The 19,835-nt window shown below is 50.3% G+C and overlaps 1 protein-coding gene and 1 pseudogene across 2 annotated transcripts in view; one reads left to right on the forward strand and one right to left on the reverse strand.

Annotated features, from left to right (window-relative positions):
* Positions 1 to 19,835, forward strand: part of LOC147091836 (uncharacterized) — a 1,030,142-nt gene that overhangs the window by 367,694 nt on the left and 642,613 nt on the right. The gene's annotated exons all lie outside the window — the stretch shown is intronic.
* The window catches only part of LOC147091845 (uncharacterized), a 53,705-nt pseudogene that overhangs the window by 17,683 nt on the left and 16,187 nt on the right, over positions 1 to 19,835 (reverse strand). Inside the window, exon 2 of the transcript XR_015075239.1 lies at positions 8,323 to 9,210. The product of XR_015075239.1 is annotated as an uncharacterized LOC147091845 (transcript). The remainder of the gene's footprint in view (positions 1 to 8,322; positions 9,211 to 19,835) is intronic.

The raw sequence follows: 19,835 nt of genomic DNA on the forward strand, positions 1-19,835 counted from the left end.
CTGTGGTAACAATTGAATAAAACTCAGAGAGTTGTCGGGATCTGGAACACTCGACCTGAAAAGGTCATGAGCTGATTCCATCAATGATTTGAAAAGGGAGTTGGGCGGGTACTTGAGGATGAGGATCTTACAGGGTTACAGACAACAAGCTGGGATGTGGGACTAAGCACGAGGGCTCTTTCTAAGAGACAGCACAGGCACGATGGGCCGAATGGCCTCCTTCGTGCTGTACTTTTCAATGATTCGATGAAAACTAACAGAACCAAACAAAGAAATGATCTTCCTTGGTTATTGATCATTTCACTAAATTTCAACAGAGTTCTCTATACACCAACAACAACTTACCTTTATATAGAGTTTAAAAACATCTCAAGGCACTTTACAGTAGGGTAATAAGACAATAATCGACACACATACTTTGTTTGTGGTCCAGTGCACTGACACAAAGTTCCTTCACAACTATAACAATTTTATTGCAGTTGCTGTGAAGGCTGCGCTCACTCTGCTCGTACACCTGGTCTCCAAAGGAGGCAAAACAGGACTAATGCTGCCGAGCTCAGCTCTTTTTGATCAGAAAATATCAACTGTTTCGCCTCGCCAGGAAATGCACAAAAGAGGCAGCAGTGCTGATTGGCTGCCCAGGGAAGTACTATTTAGATTAAACTCCTTCACCCAGAGGGTGCTGAGAATGTGGAACTTGCTGCCACAGGGAGTGGTTGAGGCGAAGAGCATGGATGTATTTAAGGGGAAGCTGGATAAACACATGGGAGAAAGGAATAGAAGGAGATGCTGATAGGGTGAGATGAAGAGAGATGGGAGGAGGCTCGTGTGGAGCATAAACACCACATGGACCAGTTGGGCCGATTGGCCTGTTTCTGTGCTGTACAATCTGTGTAATTCTATGTAATAAGAGAGGAGAGAATGTTCCATAGAAACTAGAATTATCTGTTCCGAATTTTAATCCTGAACTTACAGTGATGTCTTTTGTAAACTGCTTTTACAGGGAATATCATCGGCCTTTGAATGTGGAAGGAGAAATGTTTGCCTGTTCTGTCTGTGGGAAAAGATTTCAAAGATCGGTGTGACTGGAAAAGCACCGAGACACACACACCCGAGTGAGAGTGTTCCAGTGCACTGACTGTGGAAAGAGCTTTAACCAGTTACACAGTCTGAAAAAACATCGCACCGTTCACAGCGGGGAGAAACCGTACACATGTTGTGTGTGTGGATGAGGCTTCAACCGATTGTCCAACCTGGAGAGACACAAGGACACCCACACCACGGAGAAAATGTGGGAATGTGAGGACTGTGGGAAGGGATTTAGCTCCCCGTCCCGGCTGGAAACTCATCGATAGTCACACCGGGGAGAGGCCGTTCACCTGCTCCGTGTGTGAGAAGGGATTCACTAATTCCTCTGACCTTGTGAGACACCAGCACATTCACACTGGGGAGAGGCCATTCACCTGCTCCGTGTGTGGGAAGGGATTCAATCAGTCATACAACCTGCTGACACACCAGCGAGCTCACACTGGGGTGAGGCCGTTCACCTGCTCCGTGTGTGAGAAGGGATTCAGTCAGTCATCCAACCTGCTGACACACCAGCAAGTTCACAAGTGACTGCAGAGGTTCGATTCTGCTGTTATTGCTGCTGTTAATCACATCCAGGACTGAACCATGTTCACTCTGACAGTTGGGGTTTGTTTCTGCTGATGTTAATAACCCCTATAACTGGGCTGGATTTTAATATTCTGGATATATAGCTGATTGAGTTGTCAGGCTGCAGTGTCCCTTTAAGTACTGCTGTCTGATCTTTCCCCTTAATTTCTGATGAGTGTTCCTGAAATACTTTACAATAAAATTATGAACTTTTACTTCAATCGTATATTAATCTTTGCTATAAAATCTACAATTCATTGTCTGAAAGATTCCATTGATTATCATCTCCAATTAGAAAGTGCTGATTAATCCTCGCTGACAACTCTTACTGACTTGCACATTACACACAGTGGCACCTCCATTATCCACCAGAAAGAAGGGGAATGGGAATTGGTGGAGAATCGAGAGTCCCCAAATGTTGCCCCTCCCGTCTGGTACTGCAATCCCCTCGGCACGGGAATGGAGTCAAGTCCAGTTATAGTGACGGGATGAGTTAAAGGTATTTACTCAGACAGGCGGAAGGTGGGAAGTGGTGTTCCACGGGGATTGGTGCTGGGACCACTGTTGTTCACCATTTATATACATAGATACATAGAAGATAGGAGCAGGAGTAGGCCATTCGGCCCTTCGTGCCTGCTCCGCCATTCGATGAGATCATGGCTGATCCTTTAATTCAGTATCCCGTCCCCGCCTTCTCTCCGTAACCCTTAACCCCTTTTGCCCGTAGAAATATATCTAATTCCCTCTTAAATATATTTAATGAGCTGGCGTACACTGCCCTCTGTGGCAATGAGTTCCACAGGTTCACCACTCTCTGAGTGAAGAAATTCCCCCTCATCTCTGTCCTAAATGGTTTAGCCCTTATCCTTAAATTATTTCCTCTAGTTCTGTTCTCACCCGCCAAGGGAAACATTCCTTCTGCATCCAGTCTGTCTAGACCTGTCAGAATTTTATACACTTCTATGAGGTCCCCTCTCAATCTTCTAAACTCCAGTGTGTACATCCCTAAACTACATAGTCTCTCCTCATAGGTCATTCCCGCCATTCCTGGTATCAGCCTGGTGAATCGCCGCTGCACCCCCTCCATGGCAAGAACATCCTTCCTCAGATGAGGCGACCAAAACTGTACACAGTACTCGAGGTGTGGTCTCACCAGTGCCCTGTACAGCTGCAGCAAGGTATCCCTGTTCCTGTATTCTAACCCTTTTGCTATGAAGGCCAGCATACCGTTTGCCTTCTTGACCGCCTGTTGCACCTGCATGCTCGCCTTCAGTGACTGGTGTACAAGAACACCCAGGTCTCTCTGTACTTCCCCCTCTCCCAATCTATTGCCATTTAAATAATAATTTGCCCTCCCGTTCCTGCACCCAAGGTGGATAACTTCGCACTTGTCCACATTATAGTGCATCTGCCATTTATCCGCCCAATCGCCCAGTCTGTCCAAATCGCTCTGGAGCTTCCTGGTCTCTTCCTCTGAGCCCACCCCCCCTCCTAGTTTAGTGTCGTCTGCAAATTTGGAAATGCTGCATCCGACTCCCTGATCCAGGTCATTAATGTAAATTGTGAACAGCTGGGGGCCCAGGACAGATCCCTGTGGTACCCCACTTGTTACTGCCTGCCATTCAGAAAATGAGCCGTTTATTCCAACTCTCTGTTTTCTATCTGACAGCCAGTTCCCTATCCACGCCAAAACTTTCCCCTTTATCCCATGAGCCTCAATTTTCCATGCTAATCTTTTATGTGGGACCTTATCGAAGGCCTTTTGGAAGTCCAGGTACACCACATCTACTGGCTCTCCCCCATCTATTCTACCAGTTACTCCCTCAAAAAATTCCAATAGATTAGTCAAGCACGATTTACCCTTTGTAAATCCATGTTGACTCTGTCCTATCCTGTCCCCATTTGCTAAGTGCTCCGCTATTTCATCCTTAATGATGGACTCCAGCATTTTGCCCACAACTGATGTAAGGCTTACAGGTCTGTAATTACCTGCTTTTTCCCTACCCCCCTTTTTGAATAGTGGGGTAACGTTAGCTACCCTCCAATCCATCGGTACTGTTCCCGAGTCTAATGAATTCTGAAAAATCATCCTTAGTGCATCCGCTATCTCTAGGGCCACCTCCTTCAGTACCCTAGGATGCATGTTATCAGGCCCTGGGGATTTGTCCACCTTCAATCCCTTTAGCTTCCTTAACACCATATCCTTAGAGATATTGATTTGCGTCAGTTCCTCCTTTGCCAATGTCCCTATTTTTCCCGATATCCCAGGGAGGTTTTTTGTGTCTTCCTTCGTAAAGACTGACCCAAAGTATGCATTTAGTTGATCTGCCATTTCCTTATTTCCCATTATATATTCCCCCGTATCTGACTGCAATGGACCAACTTTGGTTTTCACCAGTCTTTTCCTTTTGATATACTTATAAAAGCTTTTGGAGTTAGTTTTTATATTTTCCGCCAGCTTGTTTTCGTAAGCTATTTTGCCCCTCTTGATTATGCCCTTTGCCCTCCTTTGCTCTATCTTAAACTGTTCCCAATCTTCCGCTCTGGCGCTTTTTTTGGCTATTTTATACGCCCTATCTTTGGATTTTATGCTGTCTCTAATTTCCCCTGTTATCCACGGTTGAGTCACCTTTTTAGATTTCCTTTTATGCCAGATTGGTATAAACAATTTTTGCAATTTTGTCATTCTATCTTTAAATGTTTGCCATTGTTTATCTACCTCCAGTCCTCCCAGGAACGTTGTCCACTCAGACCTACTCAGTTCCCGTCTCATGGCATCATAATTCCCCTTGTTTAAATTCAGGACCTTAGTCTCTGAGTCAATTTCTTCGCTCTCCATTTCGAGTGAGAAATCGATCATGTTATGATCGCTCTGACCCAAGGGTCCCCGTACAACAAGATTACTGATTAGTCCCTTCTCATTGCACAGTACCCAGTCCAATATAGCCTGTTCCCGAGTTGGTTCCTCGACATATTGATCCAGATAACCATCCCTCAAACACTCAAGGAATTCCTCCTCCTCATTATTTTTACTGATTAGGCTAGTCCAATCTATATGTAAGTTAAAGTCACCTATGATGACAGCTGTGCTCTTATTGCACGCTTCTCTAATTTCCCTCGTGATGCCCTCCCTAACCTCTATTTTACTATTTGGAGGCCTATATACCACTCCTATTAATGTTTTTCGCCCCTCGCTATTTCTTAGCTCCACTCATATGAATGATTTGGACTTGGGAATCAGAAGAACAATTTCAAAATTTGCTGATAACACTAAATTGGGGGGTGTAGTTAATACTGAGGAAGACTGCGATAGCATCCTTGTAGAATTATTCAGTTGTGTTTAGTAAATAGCAGCATCTTTTATTTTGCTTTGACTGATCACATCACTATATAGTTATGTGAAAAACAGAAATCATTAAAAGCTCCCAATTTCAGAATTGTTAGATTCAAACTCAACTTCTTCCAAGTACAATCTAACATTTCAAAAATTGTAATGGATGTAGGCGAGATATTAGGACTGTTGTCTAACACAATCCAAACATAGTGACACACAGACAGATGGGCAGGTGTAGCTTCACAGCGAATCCTTTCAAGCCTCACTAAAAAGTGGCAGACTGGCAATCCATTGTTCACTAATGGAGTTGTGATCTTTGTAAATTAAGAAATGGAAATGTGTCAAAGAGTTGATTAACAGAGTGGGGTATCATCTCCCTTTCATTTCTATTTCTGACACCAGGCAACAGAAAAAGGTAATGACAACACGACATAAACAGACTCTTCAGGTGTGAGACATCAGACTTCAGAACAACACGTCTGCCAGCTCTGGCCACAAACCCCAGTACAGTCAACCTTTCAGCAGCTGCAGCCCTGATTAAATAACTAGTAGTTTAACATGTCTAGTAGAGCTTTTGTATCAAAATAGAAGAAGGTATCAAGTGAACCGGTGGACACCGCCTGCTCCCTCTCCAGGGCCACCCGGGCAGGGACAAGACCATGGGAGAGAAGCAGGCAGCCAGAGTGACCCCCCATGGGCCCCGCCCATCCTGGACCTACAAATTGCTGTTTTCGCCAGGCCCAAGAGCAGGTCCAGGAGAAGATCCTCCCACTTACCCACCCCCACTCCGCACCGGGCGGACAAAGATTAGGAGCGTGGGGCTAAAGCGTAACCAAGAGTTGAGGAGCAGCCCCTTCAGGTAACTACACAGGGGCTGCAACCTCTCACACTGAATATATACACGGCCCGTGGACTCCTCTAGGCGACAGAAACCACATCTGGGCTTGGAGTCCGGAAAGAAGCTTAAAAACTGTTGCACACGACAGCTCTTTGTAACAGTCTCCACCCCAGATCCCCAATGGTGCTGGGAAGGACCCCCGCGTAGAGAGCTCTCCATTGGGGACCCTCACCTCCGCCAGACAGCAAGATGACCCGCCAGTCTGATTGACATTGGGCAATAAACTAAATTGATCAATAAGTGATACAGAAACCCAAGTCCCCGGGTCCTCAGCCCTGGTGTGAAGTACGCTGGCCACCAATTTTCCGTTACTAACTCGCACCTCAGGCCCCGCCCAGTCTGGTTTAATTGCTAAATGTTTTCTAACTCGTGTTCAGGCCTGTCATTCTACAGGAAACTTACAAGGTCTCATTTATTGGTGTGTCCCACCCGAGCGGCTGTTAATGGCTTTAATAAACTGGCAGCAAGGTTTTTTTTTTAAAAGGTGGAAAGAGGTGAAAAACACAACTAGCGATGCCTCAAAACTCGTGGACAGAGAAATCCACTTCATCAGTGCCCCTGCCACAGGACTCAATATCCACCCCCTCCACCACTGGTGCACTGTGTCTGCAGTATGTATGGTCTACAAGATGACCACGGTCAGGCCGTGTGGAGTCAAGGGCCAGGCAGCAGAATGGATGGAAAGATCACAACAATCTTCTCTTAACTCCAACCCTCTGATTTCCATTTTGTAGCCATCTTTCCATCCATTCTGCTGCCTGGCCCTTCACTCCACACGGCCTGACCTTGGTCATCTTGTAGATCTTACATACTGTTTATGGATAGCAAGTTGGTCACAAAACATAAAACAGAGTAGGGGTTGGGAGTAGCTACTCAGACTGGCAAAAGGTGGGAAGTGGTGTTCCACAGGAATCGGTGCTGGGATCACGTTCAAAAACGATCTGGACTCAGGAATCAGAAGAACAATTTCAAAGTTTGTCAATAACACTAAATTGGAAGGTAGAGTTAATACTGAGGAAGACAAAATGCAAGAAGATAACAAGAAGTTTCAGAATGGGCATGTAATTGGCAAATGAATTTCACTGCAGAACAGTGTGAGGTGAAGTGTTAATGAATTTCACTATAGATCAGTGGGAGGTGGTGTGTTAATGAATTTCACTATAGATTCGTGTGAGGTGGTGTGTTTTGGTGGGAAGAATAAGGAGGCCACTCACTATTTGGACAAGGGGGTGAAATTGGTTTGCTTTGCGCCTCCCGCGATATTCAGCAGGTTTGCAGCGACAGTAGCCGGTAGCGCCCTGCAGCACTGCACCGCCAGCAACGACGTCATCACCGTGCGCAGCGCCCCGGCTGCAACCTTGGGTTGTGAACCCTGACCTATCGCCGGACAATAGGTCTAACAGGGTCAGGGGTCGTTCCTGCAGCCGTGGCGGCACCACTTAAAGGGCAGGTGTCGGGTGGTAACTTTTTATTTTGGCCAACTGCCAGCACCTGCCCCCTTCCCTCTTCGGGCTGTTGGCCGCGATCGCTCAGCCCGGCGCTCCTCTTGATCCGACACCCCGCTCCCCGGTGGTCCAGCAGGGCCCCGGTGTGCGCAGTGCTAGGCCAATCCCCTTTAATCAGGAGGGGGGGGGGTGAGGTCTGCTATGATGCGGTGCTATGTGCCGACGGGCGTGGCGCTGTTACACGAAGCACCGCGAAATTCACTGGTAGCGCCTCAAGAGGGGAGCGCTTCCAGTAGCACCCTGCCTCCTGCCTGGGGCGCTACCACTGAATTTAATGCACAGGGGCGCTAACTTTTTTCGGGTGCTAAAATTAGCCCCAACGACGTTAGCGACCCAAAGGGGGCATCACCGAATTTTCCCCCTAAGAGTCTAAATGGGCTGGAGGAGCAGAGGGATCCGGATACACAAATCACTAAAAGCAGCGACACAGGTTAATAAGGCCATTAAAAAAAAGCACTGGGCTACATTCGTAAAGGAGCCTCCTGTTCCGTGCCTAGGAGCTCTGAACCATGGCAGAGAGCGGCTGGGACACGCTTCTCACATGCCTCAAGATTACCCACACAGGGACTTTGCTGTCAGTGAAGAGAGACAAGAAAGACCAAAGTGCCGTTTGCCCCTCTCAGTGTGGCCCTGAAGGACTGTGTCCAGGCTGGAATTCTGTTCCCGCCGTACGATCCTCCCCCAGATTGTCCTTTCTGAGCTCCAGGCAGGTGATGCTAAACACTCAGGTGGGAAAGACAAAAATCTACAACAATGTGTTCAAAACAAAGCTGGTTTATTTGACATCTATCCAGAATATTAAACTGCAGCCCAGTTATAGGGGTTATTAACATCAGCAGAAACAAACCCCAACTGTCAGAATTAACATGGTTCAGTCCTGGATGTGATTAACTGCAGCAACAACAGCAGAATCCAACCCCTGCAGTCACTTGTGAACTCGCTGGTGTGTCAGCAGGTTGGATGAACGAGTGAATCCCTTCCCACACACGGAGCAGATGAATGGCCTCTCCCCAGTGTGAATGCGCTGGTGTACAGTGAGCTCAAATGATCGCCTGAACCCAGTCCCGCAGTGAGAGCACCTGAACGGTCTCTCGTCAGTGTGAACACTTTGATGGGCCGTCAGTTCCCCAGAACTTTTATAGCACTTCCCACAGTTCGAGCATTTAAAAGGTCTCTCATCAGTGTGAACTCGCTGGTGTGTCAGCAGGTGGGATGAATTAGTGAATCCCTTCCCACACACAGAGCAGGTGAACGGCCTCTCCCCGGTGTGAATGCGCTGGTGTGTCAGCAGGATGGATGAACGAGTGAATCCCTTCCCACACACAGAGCAGGTGAACGGCCTCTCCCCAGTGTGAACTCGCTGGTGTATCAGCAGGTTGGATGAATGAATGAATCCCTTCCCACACTCAGTGCAGGTGAACGGCCTCGCCCCGGTGTGAATGCGCTGGTGTGTCTGAAGGCTAGATGACAGAGTGAATCCCTTCCCACATTCAGAGCAGGTGAATGGTCTCTCCCCGGTGTGAACACGCTGGTGTGTCAGCAGGTTGGAAGACTGAGTGAATCCCTTCCCACATTCAGAGCAGGTGAACGGCCTCTCCCCGGTGTGAATGCGCTTGTGTCTCGATAGGCCAGAGGGTTGGCTGAAGCCTCGTCCACACACAGAACACATGTACTGTTTCTCCCCGCTGTGAACGGTGCTTTTTGCTTCCATGTTCAGAGGCTGATGATATTCAGATCCGATGAGTCGAGTGACTGTCAGATCTTGACGTGATGATTGGTTTGAGTTTCCTGTCTGTAAATCCTCCCCTTCTAATACCCTGTAAAATTAATAGAAAACAGGGAGCGTGAGAGAGAACCCACAAGAAAACAAAGGCAGGTTGTGAAATTGAGCTCAGTGAATCTGGTCATTTGGTGGGCCGGCACTAGAAAAAAGTGACCATGAAAGCTGCTGGATTGTCATAAAAACCCAACTGGTTCACTGATGTCCTTCAGAGAAGGGAATCCACCACCTGGTCTGGGCCTACACAAGACTCTGGCCTCTATGGGAGGAGAGAGAGAGAGAGAGAGAGAGAGAGAGAGAGAGAGAGAGAGAGAGAGAGAGAGGTGGGAGGGGGGAGAAGGAAAGCAACTTTCTAGACCTGCAACTCGACCAGAACTTTGACAGAACATCCAAAACCCGCAACCTCCACCACCTAGAAGGACAAGGGCAGCTGTTGTATGGGAGCACCATCACCTCCAAGTTCCCCTCCAAGTCACACATCATCCTGACTCATATATTCATCGTTGCTGGGTCATAATCCTGGAACTCCTGACCGAACAACATTGTGGGAATACCTTCACCACACGGACTGCAGTAGTTCAAGAAGGCGACTCACCACCCCCTTCTCAACGGGAAACTGGGGATTGGCAATATTTGCTGCTCTTGCGAGCTACGCCCACATCCCAAGAATGAATTAAAACAAATCTGTAGATGTAAACTGGATTAAAAGCCTGTACAGAAATACATGTTCCTAAAACAATGCTCTTTTACATTGTACGGACAGTGTCTGTGTAACAACCTAATCTCTCCCAGAATCCACCTCCCTTGACAGTCTCACATTGGAAATTGTTGGGTCCTCCTGGGCTCAAGTACTGGGGGTTAAACCCAGCAGCTTCTCCTCCATCTCCACTCCAGCTCAAACTGAAACATACAAGCATAGAAACACAGAAGATAGGAGCAGGAGTAGGCCATTCGGCTTCTCGAGCCTGCTCCGCCATTCAATGCGATCATGGCTGATCATCCAAATTCAGTACCCGGTCCCTGCTTTCTCCCCATACCCCTTGATCCCTTTAGCTTCAAGAAATATATCCAACTCCTTCTTGAATATATTTCATGTATTGGCCTCTACTGCCATCTGTGGTAAAGAATTCCACAGGTTCACCACTCTCTGGGTGAAGAAATTCCTCCTCATTTCTGTACTAAATGGCTTACCCCCTTATCCTTAGACTGTTACCCCTGGTTCTGGATTCCCCGACCATCAGGAACATCCTTCCTCCATCTAGTCTGTCCAGTCCTGTCAGAATTTTATAAGTTTCAATGAGATCCCCTCTCATTCTTCTAAACTCCAGCGAGTACAAGCCTAATCGTCCCAATCTCTCCTCATACATCATTCCTGCCATCCCAGGTATCAGCCTGGTGAATCTTCGTTGAACTCCTTCCACGGCAAGAACATCCTTCCTCAGATAAGGTGACCAAAACTGCACACAATACTCAAGATGTGGTCTCACCAAGGCCCTGTACAACTGCAGCAAGACATCCTTGTTCCTGTACTCAAACCCTCTCGCTCCGAAGGCCAACATACCATTTGCCTTCTTAGCCACCTGCTGTACCTGCATGCTTACCTTCAGCGACTGGTGCACAGTGACACCCAGGTCTCGTTGCACTTCCCCTTCTCCCAATCTATTGCCATTCAGATAATAATCTGCCTTCTTGTTTTTGCCACAAAAGTGGATAACCTCACATTTATCCACGTTATATTGCATCTGCTATGCTTCTGCCCAATCACCCAACCTGACCAAATCATCCTGTGGTTTCTTGGCATCCTCCTCACAGCACACACGCCCACCCAGCTTTGTGTCGTCTGCAAATTTGGAGATACTACATCTAGTTCCCTTGTCTAGATCATTAATATATATTGTGAATAGCTGGGGTCCAAGGACTGATCCCTGTGGTACCCCACTAGTCACTGCCTGCCACTCGGAAAAAGACCCGTTTATTCCAACTCTTTGCTTTCTGTCTGCCAACCAGTTCTCTATCCAAGCCAATACCTTGCCCCCAATCCCAGGTGCCTTAACTTTACACACTAATCTCTTATGCGGGACCTTATCGAAAGCCTTCTGAAAGTCCAAATACACAACATCCACTGGTTCTCCCTTAGCTATTTTACTTGTTACATCCTCAACAATGAAGCAACACAAAGACCTACACAGGCGGCCAGGTACCTACCTTCCATCAGCCTGCAATAAAACTCTTCCCCACAGCCTGTAAGATTCGCAATTTTCAGCAAAAATCACGCAAGAAAACTGGATAAAATTAAGACTGTTTATTGACCAAAGTAAGCTTGCACAGAAAAACCTTTGATAAAAGGGCATACAAAATGGCCGCCAGGCCCCGTGATCAGCTTATGAACCATTTTATTTCTGTTACTGCAAGCCAGACAGGCTTGTGGATTGAAGACAGTGAGCCCACGAAAGCCAGTCTCTGGGAACCGAAACTCAGAGCAACAGCATACATATTCAATGGATTATAAGTACAGGATGGGGCCCATCAAGATATGGGCGGACAATGTAAAAACACTTATACCCATTTATCATACAAAGGAAAAACCGTTTAGCAGCCATCAAGGAAAATGTCCGGACCGATCAATATGCGAACCGAGCCACGGTGACAATGCAAAAGACATTGAAAGACATTATCGGCCAGGAAGGCCAGTTTAAGTTATCACCGGCTCCGTTACAAGACAAAGCGCCCCTGCAGAGATTTCTGCCCGCCAAAATTAATACAAAGACAGGACTATGATTTGGCGGGAGATAAGACTGTCCCAAAAGAGTATAACTATGGATTGAAAGTCCATCTAAGTTACTTCGGACTTCGGGTTACTTGAACAACTTCTTCTTCACTGCCATGGTTTCTTGTTGGGCGACTTCAGGCTTCCATTTCTTCAAGAACTTTCTTCTACGAGGAACGAACGAAGGGCGGACGGTGCCCGGATCGGCGCCTCTTCCACTTCGGCAGATCGATGAAAACGTTTTCGTTTTTTTTTTTTAAAGACGGACGGTTTCGGTAAAAGGACAACGTGGTCGGTGTTCAGCCAAACAAGGCTCGGCCACGACGAGAAGACGACGAGGGTGGCCCGGGTACTGGGGTCGGGAGATCATCGACGACCCAGGCCGACGGAGAAGAAACCCTCTGGAGAACCGGCGATCGATGCCACAAGATTCTCCCAAGTGCATAGCCTGCATCTGGGTCTGCTCCATGAACCCAAATTGACTTGGTGGATCTCAACCTTAACGAGCGCTCATGGAGGCTGGGTCTACCCCACCGCCTCGAGGGAGGAGAGAATATCGACTGCGCCAGAAGTTTCCAAATCCACGTGACGACGGAAAGCGGTGCCAAAAAGGCTGCGAACCCCCTTTCTCGCGATTTCGAGAGTGGTGAGCATGATCCCAAGTTCCCCAGGTCGAAACTTAGTTTAGGTATAGGGGAGGGAGTTAAGGGAAATCGTAATGTGTTTCCCCTTTTTCGATGTGCCGTGTGTTCCCCATTTCCATAGAGTCAAGTTCATAAATTTGTGCATGATTGTAGTAACTTTAATCTGTGCCTATGACATGTATTTTGTAATGCTTCAAACTGTTTAAAAATAAAAGCATCCATTTCGTGCTATTCAACCTGGTCTATTGAGTTCTTTCTCTGCACTACTGTTCTCTGCACCTAAGTCCAAGGTCTAGAACCGTAGGGGGGAGTGGGTCGAACCACTCAAGGGTAATTATTGCACGAAGCCTGGCAGGAGACCAGAAAGAGCAAGAGAAACCCCCTACAGAAATGGCGACCGCGGCAGGACCTTGGCAGCAGGAAAGTAGTGTGTTAGATCAAGATCTGAATAGACGAAATGTGATGGATGAAAGAATAGCAGATTATGTTTTCGGAAAAGTCAACCTCACAAAACAATGGATATCTGATCTACTAAGGGATAGGCGCCCGCTAGACGCAGCCATCAAGTGGACAGCGGGTAGAGAGCATAAGAAATCTGTAGAAAAGGCGGTCTGGCTGATGTGCTACAAGAAGCAAGTCCAGCTTTTGGACCAGGTAGTTGCAGCACAGACAGTCCAGATCAACGGCTTGCTTAAAGGCGTGGAGGAAAAGGTTGCGGGAGGTCAAAAACTGATTGAATCGCTTGACGCGCTGAACCAGGAACGCCGCTCTGTAATTCGCTGCCACGAAACCCGGGTAGAATATTTAAAATGTCAGGTCGTTGAGGCCAAGGCCAGTGAAGGTAGAATGAGAGAGAGGTGTTCCCGTCTCGCCAAACAAGTAGATGCCCAAGAGGAAAAGCTCCTGGGAGCCAGGGCAGCATATAAGATGGCCATGGAGGATAGATCTGAGAACACCGACCACAGCACTTGCCGCCGGGAGCTAGAGGACCTGAGAAAGGCCCTAGCAAAGGCAAACGGGTTGGTGTGTCTCATAAATCCACCAGCGAGTCAGCTGTTGCTAGCCAAGGAATCCAAAAGACCGATTCCACAAGAGGCAGTTGGGGTACCAACCCCCGAACCTTCTGCGCCTCCTGCCTATGAGGAGTCTTGGACTCCGGGACAGGAGACGGAGACGGTAGAGGAAAAGAGCCCTGAGGTAGAGCAACCCCAGACAGTAGATTCGGGGTCGGCGCCAATGTGTCCAACGAGACACCGGAGGATCGGTCCAAATGAAGAAAATGGCGATGACGGACCCCTTGAGAGTCAGATCATAATGCCTCATAGCGCACGACAGCTAAGAGAGATGATAAGTCACATCCCAAAACTCTCCGAGTCAGGAGATCCCTCCGTGCATTTCAGGGACGTGGAGCAGACCGCAGCAGTCAATGACTGCGACGGGGTTGAACAGTCTAAAATGCTGCTGTTCTCCCTGGACAGTTCGCTCCTCCAGTGTCTCCCTGACGAGAGCAAGAGAGGGCACAGGGACTATGAGTTGCTACGGGATGAGATTCTGGAGATCATGGGAGAGGGGGACGGAACTCCGTTCCTCCGTTTAGAAAAGACAGTGCAGCTAGAGGGAGAACCCCCACGGGTTTTCGCCGACAGGTTGTGGCCAGTGTATCGGCGCAGCTGCCCGGGCGGGCCGGCCCGGGCCGGGCTGGATGGCGAACAAAGGGCTCACTGGCTTCGGTGCCTGGTAGCAGGTTGCCTGCCAGTAGTGAAGGAACAGGCCAAAGCATGGTTTGACCCCACTAACGCCCGCTCCACGGAGGAAGTAGTACTAGATCAGCTCACGATCAGTTATAGAAACAACAAGGGCAAGAAAACGCCTGTTGTGAAAGGAAAGGTGCATGAGGTGAGACCCGCAGCCTCTGCTAAAAAGGAATGGCGTCAGGAGGGAAATCGCCATCCCCAAGCAAATAGCAGTTGTTACGGGTGTGGGAAGGAGGGTCATTGGCGCAAGGACTGTAGGAATCCTTGGAAGGATAAGAGGGAGAGAGAGTTCGCCGCAGCCCAAGATCGAGCCCAAGCCCGAGTCGCCAACGGCCCGAGAGTTTCCCCAACACCAGCACAACCACAAGTGCAGGCCGCTGCCCCAACACCAGCCCAGAACCCAACCGTAGCCTTTGCCCCGAATGAAGGGGGTGGTGCGGTTGTGGACCCCGCTGCGATCGAGTCAGTCTTGGAGACTATGCGGTCTCTGATGACCTGGCAGGGGAAGGTAGCGGTTGCTAACAGCCCTATCGCCCCCGAGACCCCAGCCGAAACACCTAAATGACTGACGCCCGCGCAGCCCATCTACTTGTGTCCGCTCCGCTATGACGCTTGGAGAAGACCTGTGGTGGAGATGGAGGTGGAGAAACAAAGGGGTAGTTACCTGTTGGATACGGGAGCTTCGTGTACCTTGATCCACACGGACAAACCTTTTGCCTCACCTCTGTCCGCCCGGGCTCCATATTTAGTAGCGGGTTTCACGGGTAGAGCACAGGCTGGCGCGCACTCCCTCCCGCTCTCCATTCAGTTGGGAGCGCTCCACACCACATGGACGTGCATCCTATTGAAGTGGAAAGAGGGGGGGGGGGGAAGGCATCCTCGGGGCTGATTTCTTGGTGGAACACGGGATCCTCGTGGACCTGAGAAATCACTGTCTCTGGGGAGCCGAGGGCGGTTTAGGTAAGGTAGTCGTAATCCCGGGGAAGGAAGAAAAGGGGGCCCTGTGCACTATGAAGCCATCAGGAGGTTACGATCTCGAGCTCATGATAACAAACGTCCCAACGGACTTGCAGGCGCGTGTGTCAGAAAATCTGACCGCGTTCGCCACCCACAAGCACGACTGCGGGAGAGTCACTGGGTTCGAAGTCAGCGTAGACCGGGACCCCATGATCCGACCCCAAAAGCAGTATAATTTCCCCAAGGAGGCAGAACCCGACATGGAGACAGCAATATCTTCATTGGTACAGCAGGGCGTATTGAGGACGATAGCCACCCACGTGAACTCCCCATTATGGCCGGTAAAGAAACCGGACAATTCGTGGAGAGCCACGGTGGACTATAGAGTCCTCAATAGTAATATCCCAGCCTGCGCGCCCACGGTAGCAGCAGTTGCAGACTTAATAGGGAGTATTCCAGCATCGGCGACCACATTCACGGTGCTGGACATCTCGAACGGTTTTTGGTCCATTCCGCTACGGCGGGAGGACCAGTACAAGTTTGCCTTTACTTTCAAAGGGCAACAGTACACCTGGAACTGCTTACCACAGGGTTTTCACAACAGCCCCAGCATTTTCCATCAGTGCATGGCGGGGAGTTTGAAAGAGTTCAGCCAGCCCAACCAGATAGTGCAGTATGTGGACGACTTACTCCTGTTCACAGATACAAGGGAGCAGCACGGCCCACTGTTAGCCGAATTGTTGGAACTGTCAGAAAGGAAGGGTTTCAAAGTCAACCCAAAGAAAGCCCAGATCGGCCAGCAGGAAGTTAAATTCCTGGGTCTGGCCATCCGCGCTGGGGAAAGAGCCATAGATAAGGCCAGACGGGAATCTATACAAGATCTGCCGATTCCCAACACAGTAACGGGTGTAAGGTCCTTTTTGGGATTGACCGGGTACTGCAGAGATTTCATCGAGGACTATGCTGCCACAGCGGCCCCGCTACTTCGACTCTTACACAAGGGAGTCGAGTGGTCTTGGGACGAGGGGTGCCAGGCAGCATTCGAGAAGTTGAAAAGAGATCTGCAGACCACGCCAGCCCTAGGGGCCATAGATGGGGGAGAGGAGTTCTTTCTGGAGGTAGCCGCTAGTGGGGACAGCCTGAGCGCAGTGCTGCTCCAAGAGCGGCACGGCAAGCTAAGACCAGTAGTTTATTCCTCCAGGGTGCTCACGGATGTGGAGAGGAGTTTCTCCAATTGCGAACGGCATCTCCTGGCCACGCATTGGGCTGTGAACAGATCAGTGATCTTCACAGGGACCTCTCCCATTACGCTCCTCACCCATCACACCCCCACGAAGATGCTTCTGGACGGGAGGATTAAGGATGGGACGGTAAGCAGCGCTCGGATTGCGCGCTGGACCCTCCTCCTTTCCCAGATGGATCTCAAAGTTAAAGGCCTCTGCGCGCCAAGGCTCGCAGCCAATATGGCATATCCCGGGACAGCCCATCAATGTTCCGTAGAAGGGGTATGGGAAGTTAACATAGGTTTACGGGCCGGGATACATCCCACGGGCCGCGAGATCTACGTAGACGGTTCTAGCACTGTAGCTGACGGCAAGCGACTCACAGGGTGTGGAGTTTATGACCCTGCGGCAAACATTGCCCTGGCAATTAAGCTCCCCAGCACTATGAGCGCGCAGCAGGCTGAACTGTCCGCGGTGGCGTACGTGGTTACCCACCCCGAGATTTTCCCAACCCCATACACGATTTGCTCAGACAGCATGTTCACGTGCAATTCGTGTACGGAGTACCTCGCCATCTGGTCCCGACGCGGGTACACCTCCGCGGACGGGCGGCCTTTAACAGTTAAGCCCTTGCTGGAGAAGATCCTAGCAGCTGTGGGGGAGAAAGGAGAGGTGTTCATCCATAAGGTGAAGGCTCACTCCATTACAGAACCCCGCAGTCAGGGCAACCAGCAGGCGGATGCGCTAGCCAGGGAGGGTGCCCGCAGCGGCATTCTCTGGGACCCATACGAACCCGGACCCGTGGCGGCGATCCAAGGCAGGGAGGGAATTCCCGGGAACACAGGGGTGACACCGCCCCCAGACCTAAAGACCGTCCAAACCCTGGATCCCGCCCTAAAAGCAGTCCTAAAAGCCATCACAGAGGGCAAACAGGTAGAAGGTCCGTACAGTACGGCAGCCCTCACAGTCAAGGAAGGTATGCTGTTCCGAAAGGAGCAGTGGGTTGTGCCGCAGCAGCACCGAAGGGAATTCCTGCAATTGGCCCACGAGGGTCCAGGAGCGGGACACCCCGGACCTGAGGTCACCTGGCAACGGGTGGAACAGGCGGGATGGTGGCCGGGACTTCGGGACGATGTCCGCGAGTTCTGCGCAAGCTGTCTTGTGTGTGCTGCTAACAACCCAGACCCCCACAAAAGGAAGGTGCCCATGGGGCACATCAGGAGGGTAGAGGGACCATGGCAGTCGATTCAGGTCGACTACATAGGGCCCCTGCCCGCCGCCCAGGGAGGCTATAAGTACTGCCTTGTCCTGGTAGATGTGTTCACCAAATGGGTAGAAGCCTTCCCGTGCAGAACAGCTACGGCACTGGGTACTGCTAAGATCTTGATTCGGGAAGTGTTCTCACGGTGGGGACTCCCCCATTTTGTAGAGTCCGACCAAGGGAGTCAGTTCACCGGTCAAGTAATGCAGAACGCCCTCAGGCTCTTGGGCATTGAGGGAAAGTGGCACGTAGCATACAATCCCCAGTCATCCGGGATTGTTGAGCGTATGAATCGGACCCTCAAGGAAAAGCTGAGGAAAGAGACAATGGGCTCGCCCCAGAAATGGGCGGAGGTCCTGCCTTTAGTCCTCATGGGGATCCGAGCCAGCCAGTCCAAAAGCACGGGGTATTCCCCGCACGAGTTAATGACTGGAAGGATCATGCGAACACCCACCCATGTGCTAGCCCCGGTGCTCACTGAGGGCCAGCTCCGAGAGGTGAAACGGGACAAATTCGCCCAAACCCTCTTGGAGCGCCTGAGACAGATTTATGGGCAGGCGGCTGGGAACATGGGAAGACAGCACCAGGGAAATAAACTGTTGTTGGAACCTCGGAAACAACAAGAGTGGGTAGTCGGGGACCAGGTCATGGTCCGAAACTACGCCAGGGTAGGGAGTTTTGAACCACTGTACATGGGGCCATACAGCATTGTAGACAAAGCCAGCCCCATGGTTTATGCAGTGAAGATGCCCCGACGTACCAAATGGTTTCACATCAACCAGTGTAAACTGTTTAAACCGGGTACACCAGGGCCACCAAAGGGGACCAGGTCTGAGAACAAAGATCCTCAGCCTGTAACAGAGTCACAGACCACACAGGCTGGAGCAGTAGCCTGCGTGAAGGGAGAGGCCATCCCATTGGAGTGGGAGGTCTCATCTTTTGAATGGGATTTAGGCAGGGGAGAGCCCGAACAGCTCAACCTCGCTTTAGACCCAATCACGGAGGAGGAAGAGTCAGAGGACGGCAGTCCCGCCCTCGACTCAAGCTTGGGGGAGGTAGGGAGTGGGGGTGGAGACTCGTTACCTGTAGGGACAGGTGAGGTGGAGTCGGAAGCCACAGATCCCGACCCCGGGGGGGCAGAGCCTGAGGAAGGGGAGCTGGAGCCGGCAGCTGTGGAGGAACCACAGGCTGTGACGGTAACAGTCACGACCCCAGGTCCATCGGCCCCGGGAGCCCAACCCAAAGCAGCCCCTCGTAGGTCAGCTCGAGCGCCCCAGCCCAGAAAATTTTGGCCAGATTCTCCCCATCCTCCCCAACCACGGTTTAAAGCAGCCCCAGGAAGACATGATCCCCGTTCAGCAGCGACAGGCTGCGGGGGATCAAGGCCAAAGATCAATGCAGCCCCATCGCAGGGTGTGGCACACGACAGACCTCACAGGGATTCGGAAAGCCGCCCCACGGAGGGCGGCGCTGTACATAAGTTAAGATAGGTAATTATGGTCATAATTTAAGGAATGTAAAGTATATGGTGTTAAGAGTACAATTTTGAAGTCTGCCCGGTATGTGTGTTTGTTAGGGAGCGGGGTCCAGGAACCCGCGCGTCCAATTAATTTAGGCCAGCACCTATCGGGAGCCCGGCTACATCATTTTGTTGGTTACAGAAACCTGGGATACGATGGAAAGGATTGTCGTCGCGTTCATGGCGATCGGGTGCGGGTGGGCCTACCGAGGCCGCACCAAGGACGTCATCATTTTCGGGTGCTCCGGGGACACGGCCCCCATCGCAACGGATGGGACGGGGGAGCGAGAGGTAGAGGAAACCGCCACCTACTTCCACCAAGGGAGATGGCCAGGTTGGCTGGGAACGAATTCTACGGAATATTCCAGCAATTTCGGTTTTGCCTACCAAGAGACTTCATTAACGTGCCCTCGAGTGAGGATCCTAGCGCCCAGAGTCAGCGTCACCGTGGGAAAGAGGATTTGTCTGGTGTGCAATGGGAACGTACCACCAAGGCGATGGTGGTGGCTACGAAAGCTGGGAAAGGACATGAGAAAC

Source organism: Somniosus microcephalus, unplaced genomic scaffold (assembly GCF_052327205.1).
Source record: "Somniosus microcephalus isolate GS21.2 unplaced genomic scaffold, FLI_Smic_1.0 unresolved_chr3, whole genome shotgun sequence".
Lineage (NCBI taxonomy): Eukaryota > Metazoa > Chordata > Chondrichthyes > Squaliformes > Somniosidae > Somniosus > Somniosus microcephalus.